The sequence below is a fragment of the Panthera pardus genome, unplaced genomic scaffold (assembly GCF_024362965.1).
Source record: "Panthera pardus isolate Hobbes unplaced genomic scaffold, ASM2436296v1 HiC_scaffold_17, whole genome shotgun sequence".
Lineage (NCBI taxonomy): Eukaryota > Metazoa > Chordata > Mammalia > Carnivora > Felidae > Panthera > Panthera pardus.
Window position 1 is genome coordinate 61,187,086 of NW_026526732.1, and position 7,368 is coordinate 61,194,453.

The window sequence follows — 7,368 nt, forward strand, 5'->3', positions numbered from 1 at the left end:
AAAAGGGGGGGAGGTGTTTTTTGTAAAGCTAAATCAGAAACAAAAAGAGCTGAAAACTCTGGGGCCTGTACATACAGAAATAGCTTTTTTGGGGGCCATATGTTCTTCTTTGTAATACAAACGTGTCGAAAGAGCAAATATCTGCAAAAAACAACTACAAAGAATACCATGCGAGTTAATGCATATCAAGCCATTCAGTCACGAAAAAAATTTGGAGTTACCAGCAGTGGGTCTGTCCAGACTCACTCTCTGCAGTGGTGATAAAATCCCAGATGCTGTGCCAGCCGCGTGTGTGAAGGCTCCAGGTCGGATGCACCCTTGGGATGTGTGTGCTTGGGGAGAGGACAAGACCAGCTCAGCCTTGCCGTTTGAAAGCTTTGAACAGCCTGTTTGGAATGCTAATGGGTTATACTTTCTGCTTGTGGAGAAGAATGATTTTTCTGCAAAGCATTAAATCATTCCCTTCCCTCCCACCCTCACCCTCACCCCAGCCCACTCCCTACCCCTCCAGCCCCGGTTCTTTCCAGTAGTAGTTCTATCAAATTCTATCAAACAATTCTTTCTGGGCTGAGTTTTACATTCACATTTAGAGACTATATGCCACAATCCATGGGAAAATAAGGAAAGCATAATAAGGAAAGCACGCCAAATTAAAAAGGGATAACATGGAAAAGTACTCAAAAGGTAGTCAGGAAGAAAAAGGGTGAGAGGGGCAAGAGAGGGAGGGAGAAATGGAGCTAGTTAACGTGAATGTTATCTGTACAAGCCTGAAGCACAGAGTTCCTGAGTATTGAGGGGTCCTTCACCTATCAATATTAGTTGTGGGTTGACTCCAGTTATAATGTATTAATTTCTATAGAGAACACCTATTGCAAACAGTGAAAGCTGGTTTTTTATCTGACAGACCATCAGAGGGAATGGTGCTAACTAGCAATTTCACACATCTGCAGCTGAATGATAAATGGTGCTAAATGATGTGCCTGAAGCAGAATGAGACTCTCAACGGGCTGCCACACCGTTAAGGGAAAAAGAAGTATAATGCAGTGAGTGTAATGTTTTGCAGTCATATCTTTGAAAACCGATAACCCATTTAGAGCACATGTATATGATAATCATGGTATTTTCTAAATCAGGACTTTCTCATTAGGCTGTGAATAGTTTATACTCCAGGAACTCTGAGTTTCTCTGGCACTTCTTTCTCCTCGTCTTGAAGTGGAACTTTCTAGAATACTTAGTTATTTCTCTGGGGTTGATGTGGAGGCTTGTTTGTTGAGGACCAGAGAGGAAAAGTGAATTTTCACTCTTGTTGCTGCGCATTCTTGCGCAGACCAGACCCATGTGCCATTCAGGCTCTTCTTTAGGGAGCCCGCGCCAATCATACCCTGACTTCTGCTTTCACCTGATGCTTCTGTGTTGTCCCAGGAACACACTCCCTGAATGTGTCTCCAGCCCTCCTTCCTCCTAATCTTTCAACTTTTGTTTTTCCATCTCAGCTGCTGAATCTTTTGTTGCCTTTGCAGTTCATAAACAAAACCGTGCAGTCAAGAGCAGAGTCACTTCTTCGAAAACCGTTGTGTTCATTGACAGCACATGTGCTCTTTGAAAGCCATGTGAGGCCATCTGAGCGAGATCCCACCCAAGTCACCTGGCGGTGTGTCCATGGACTGCAGCAATGACTCTGAAAAACACAGAGGAGAGCTTCACCGGTACCCCTTCGTGACTACTTGAACTTCTCTCCCTTCCATCTAAAGCTAGAGGAGAACTGATACTCCAGTACCTCCCAACTGTTGAATGCTAAAAGCCTGGTCCAGTATACCTGGACCAGTATGCGTGACGATTCTCTGCCATATGCCCCTGGTTTGGGAAATCTCTGGATCCTGCAGTGTCTATCAGACCTGGCACCAAGCTGCTATCACACAACTGAAACATTTTATTTTTCATGACAATTTTATATCACTTCCAGACTTTAAAACTTTTTCCATTTTATTGAAAATTCTTGGTTTACTTGTTGGCAGATCAAACGCTGTTCTTAAGTGCACATATTTTAAAATTAACTGTCCTCTAACTCCAGTGAACGAACCTGGTTGGAAAGCTTTTTACCCCCAACACAAACTCTTTTAATCCTTCCTCAGCTCTTATGAACGAGGGAAAATCTAATTCCCAGGACCCGTGGATTGAGTGTTTCTCTACATATGGTGTACAGGGTGTGCCTGACTGCTTTCGGAGGCAGTAATTTTTAAAGTCTTGTGTTGGTGAATTTTACATGTTGCCTAGCCTTTGTTAGTGCACTGATTTAAACCGCATTTTTAGGTTTGAAGGTATTTATTTTACTTCATGGGAAAGGTGGGTGATATCTAGACTACATGGAAGAGGCACTTAGCTATATGTGACTCAGCTCAGGGTAGTGCTGGTTTTCTCCTGGACTCTGGGTTGAACAGACTGATTAGTCTGAGGGCTCCACTGTGACTCCTTTCGTTGAAAACCTAGCTCTGCCATTTGCTAGCTATGTGACCTTTGAAGATTTACTTAACCTTTTTAAGCCTCAGCTTCACAGTTTGTAAAGTGGGGATGAAACTAATACTTAACTGTGGGGTTGTCAAGATTATTAATTGAGTTATTACACCTAAAAAACCTAGAACAGTGTCTCAGAAAATGTTAGCAGTTACTATTAAGTGGGATCATATCTAAAAGATGATTTTTAAAGCATTTTTCTTATTAAAAATTGGTTCATGTAGTCATACAGAAGGGGAAGAAGTTGCTCATTACATCTTCTTCTCGGAAGTGAGGTTATGATATTCTACAAACCACTGCAATTCTGCTCCTTAATTTGCTCCTTAGGCCTTTCCATTATTAGTATTAGTAATGGCATTTGGTAATCTTCCTGCATCTGTAGGACTGTATGGCCTGTTTTCTCAAGACACGTTGCGAAACCATTCACAATGCCAACTCCTTAACCCCTGTGCTATCTATGGCTCTTTGGGAACCCTCTCTCAGCTCCACAGGGTAGGCCTCTGGTGGTCATACTTATATGCTGTCACCTATCTCTGTAGTCAATGCTGTCAGGACATCTTACCTAAAATGGACCAATCCCATTCTTTCTCTCAAAAGTTTGACGTTGAGACTAAGACTTTTAGTCACTGCATGTGGCTGGTACTGTAACATGTAAACCTGGGAGCCATGGGGCCGGCATATTGGACCATTGGTGCAGAGAAGTAGAAAAAGCCTGACTGCAGAGACAGAAAAAAAATGGAGCAAAGAAAGACAAGATGTGATTCAGAGAGATTTGAAGAGAACTGACCTACAGAATTCCTGATGGTTTGGCAGTTCCAGCTGTATTCTTGCCCCTCAGTTTTATGAAACATTTCTGTCTATATAATTAATTCAGCTTTTACTTAAGGTAGTTGAATAGCAATCAAATACCTTAAAGACTCTTTGTTCTGACCAGTGATGATTTCAAATCAAGTTCAAAAGCCCATTACCATCAACCCAAAGGCACCCACTGCTCACCTGTGACCTCTGTCATTCTATTGCTATTCATTCATTCACTCATTCATTCATTCATTCATTCATTCATTTTTGGTTCAGTGGAACTTGATCTCCGTGTATCTTTCAAACAGATTTTTTTAAAGGTTTATTATTTATTTTGAGAGAGAGAGAGAGGGGGAGTGAGTACATGAGCAGGGGAGGGGCAGAGAGAGAGAGAGGGAGAGAGAATCCCATACAAGCTCCATACTCAGCATGGAGCCTGACATGGGACTGGAACTCACAACCGCGAGACCATGACCTGAGCCAAAATGAAGAGTCAGACGCTTAACTGACTTAGCCACTCAGGTGCCCCAAACAGGACTTTTAAACACTTGGAACACTTGGAACATTTCATCTGGTTTAGTTATGTAAATTTAGAATTAGTCTAATTTTATAATTGCGCTGAAAGTTTAATAAATGAGGATTGATTACATTCATTTATTTCTAACCCAGTGTTTGAGATATGCTTCAAATTCTGTGAAGAATATTTGTAAAAGTGCTAATTCATGTTTAAGAAAGAAACTGTGTAACATTTCTGGTATCAACTAAAGTCGAATCTCAAAGCAGAGTAATCCTCACTTTGGGTCAGCCCAGAACCCAGTCTGGAGGGTGGCTATCACCGAATTTCCCAAAGTATATTCCTTAGGACTCTTGTTTTCAGATGCTAATGAGTGTAATGAATAAAAAAGTTCCATTTTCAAATATCCTGTGAAATACTGAATTTAAACCCAGTTCAGCTCTTTTCTTTATTGAGGCATCTTAAACATTTTATACAATGGTACACGTTGTGATTCTCCAATTGGTGTAGAGTTGTAGTCATTCCTGAACAGGTTGACCATGGAATCCTTTTTCTGTGGAGAACGTTTTTCAGGACAAGTGTTCCATGGCACATATCCTGGGTGTATTGTCCTAAGGGAAGTCCTCAGGGAAGATTGGCATTGCCTGGTGTCGCTTGGCTTGTCCTGCTCTCTCATTGCTTCCATATGGCTCTTCCATTTATGAATGCTGCCAAAATCCCTTTGGAATAACACATATTTTTTATTGGTACCAGCTTTTAGGTGACATTGGCGATAATGAAGCAATAGTACTAATGGCACATTTGGGGACACATAGGTTACCCTACTAAATTCAAAATCCTTGAAATATCTCCTTCGCCTTCAGATCTCTATGACAGGGCCTTTTTGATGCCTATCATAGTGGTTGAATTGAACTCCTAATTTGCTGAAGATTTAGAATTTTTAAATAGTTTTCATCCTTTTAACAATTAGGAAGCTGCATTTCTTTTCCTAACCATAGATACCTTTAAAACATGTGTGTTAATGTAACAAAGCTAGATCTAAACTGGCTATCTCAAGTGGCACCGTCTTCATTCCTGGAGATAAACTGCCAGCAAGAGCTTTACTTTTTTTTTTTTTTTTTACCAATTTCTTTCAAAATTTAGTAAAATATCTGTTATACCCTTGCTAAAGGAAAGAATTACAAATCTATATTAGAGAACTCAAGATTTTGCTTAGGCATTAATAAGAGGGCCTTAAGTAACAGACCATCAATATGCTAATTTAATAAAATTGTAAGAGGATGTGATGCAGAACAGTTCCCTGGAAGATCTTGTTGTTCTTAGGTCATTAATGGAATTGACTCTGGCAGTATGAAAACAAGCTGGGCAAAGTTAAGATGCTTTAGATAACATAAGTATTCATACTTATAATGCATATAACATATGCACTGCATTTTAATTTATGGGCCTCAGGGAACAGTGATTAAGTAGGAGAGAGAAGAGCTTTTTAAACACCTTCTGGGGAGTGATTTCTATTCCTTGCTGTCACATCTCCAATTATTCTTTCTCTTCAAATACTTATTCTCATTCTTTGAGTTTTCCTAGTACAGGTGGCTGCCATTTGTAGAACGATCAATTTTGCTGCCCCCTTTTAAGGCAGCTATTATTTATGCCAGTTCCTGCTTATCCTTCTTTTGATTCGTTTAGACAAGAACAGCTACAAAACATTTTAAACAGCTTCAAAAAAAAAGGTTAACTTTAAGGATCACATGTTATCATGCATAGCCTCCAAATAAAATGTGTAATCTGCTCCAGCACACCTCTCGGGGATTGTGACTTTAACATGCTTTTAATTTGAGCCACTCTTATAGATGCGGACAACGTGCGGATCAATGCCATCGCAGCAGAGCGGGGCCGGCAAGGCCGTCCCATGGAGTGGCCGAAAACATGAGCTCTGACGGAGAAAAGATTTTTTTTTTCCCTCTTTGAGACAATGTGAAACTCATGTCATTCGGAATAATTGCCTTCCTTCTGTTAATCACTGTGGTATATTCTACTCTTCCAAATCATTTGGTTTAAGGTTTGTTATTCAGAATTGATGTCAGGTTTCGTAGTCTGTTAAACCATAAATTACCACTCCTTGTCTTGGTACCGAAAGAGATTACTTAGCCATTCACAATTTTCCATGGGATGTTCTCCAGATGTGTGCCATCTGAAATCTCCTGACGCCTCTCTCCAGTGGACTAAGCTGGCCTCTTGTTGAGGAAACAAAGAACTGGAAGATATATACATCAATGTTAAAACATGCAGGTCCTCAGACAATGTTAAGATGCCTTCACACTTTCACTGAGTCCATTTGCGTTTCCTAACAATGCCCCTACTGTGGTGAGCAAGTGCCACTGCTGTACTTACCCTCCTTTATGTATAATTTTATGCTAATCCTCGAATTGTTCAAGGAGCCTTGAACAGTCAGCTGCCTTTCTCTGTCTTTTGAGGTATCAAATGATGTTACAACTTGGAAATCCCATAGAAGCAGGCGATTGTGTCTTTAAACAATTCTGGCCCATTGGGTTTTCTAATATGTTGCGTGTTAAGGACAGGGTTCTCTCCAGTCTACCCTGAAATACTGCGGCGGATCCTTGATTTCAAAGTGGCCCAGAGGAGATAGCCATTAAGACAACGTTACCTCTAATCCAATTTCCCATAATCTCAAACTCTGTGCAAAAGCAAATGTTGAACCTGTAGCTGAACCCAGTCTTTTGAATACAAAACTGGGACCCATAATGTATTATCTTAACTATTTGGGGGAGAGGCCGATTGTTTGCAAAATATCTTTGGGTTGCCATTAGTTGGAGTTTAATCCTTTAGAAATATTCAGCGCTCAGGCCTATTCAAGCACGCTGGGCCCCGGCTCCTTGCGGCAGCTCTGCTCGGCCAGAGCAATGGCTTGTGTACTCAGGCCCCACTTATTTTGTTCAGGTTCACGATCAGGCGAGACAGCGCTGTCGATTCAAAAAGACATTCTTTTTTCAAACTATTGATCTCCGTTGCTCTTGCAAATCCTTTCGTATTGGCTCTCAGGATTACTATAATGCTATAATCATTCTGTTAAGGATTCAGATTTGCGGTGGGCTAAAAGATGGGAACATCAAAAGGACTGAAATGCCCTTGAAGCAATCAATTTTTGTTCATCAAATACAAATGCTGAGAGGCTGCTTTCGGCTAATAATTTATAACTGAATTAATGACACATGGCTTCCTTCAGACTTTTTTCCTTAAATTGTTTCCCCCCTCCTCTTAAATGATCTGATTTGATATTCTGGGGAGTGGATTTGAATTGCTTCGTGTTCTAAACAAGAAGAATGCTTTGGGGAGTGAAAAGCTTTTTTCACTTGCTTTCAAACTTCTAAATCAGTAGAAGCCTTTCCTCCTTCTTTGGGGTCCACGAGAAGGGGAATCCTAACACAATGCCCGTTCTTCCTTCGGTAACAAAATGTACTTGTGGGTCAGGTGTAGATGACATCCTGGCAGAAGCTTCCAGCAGCAAAACAATGTCTGTTAAAATC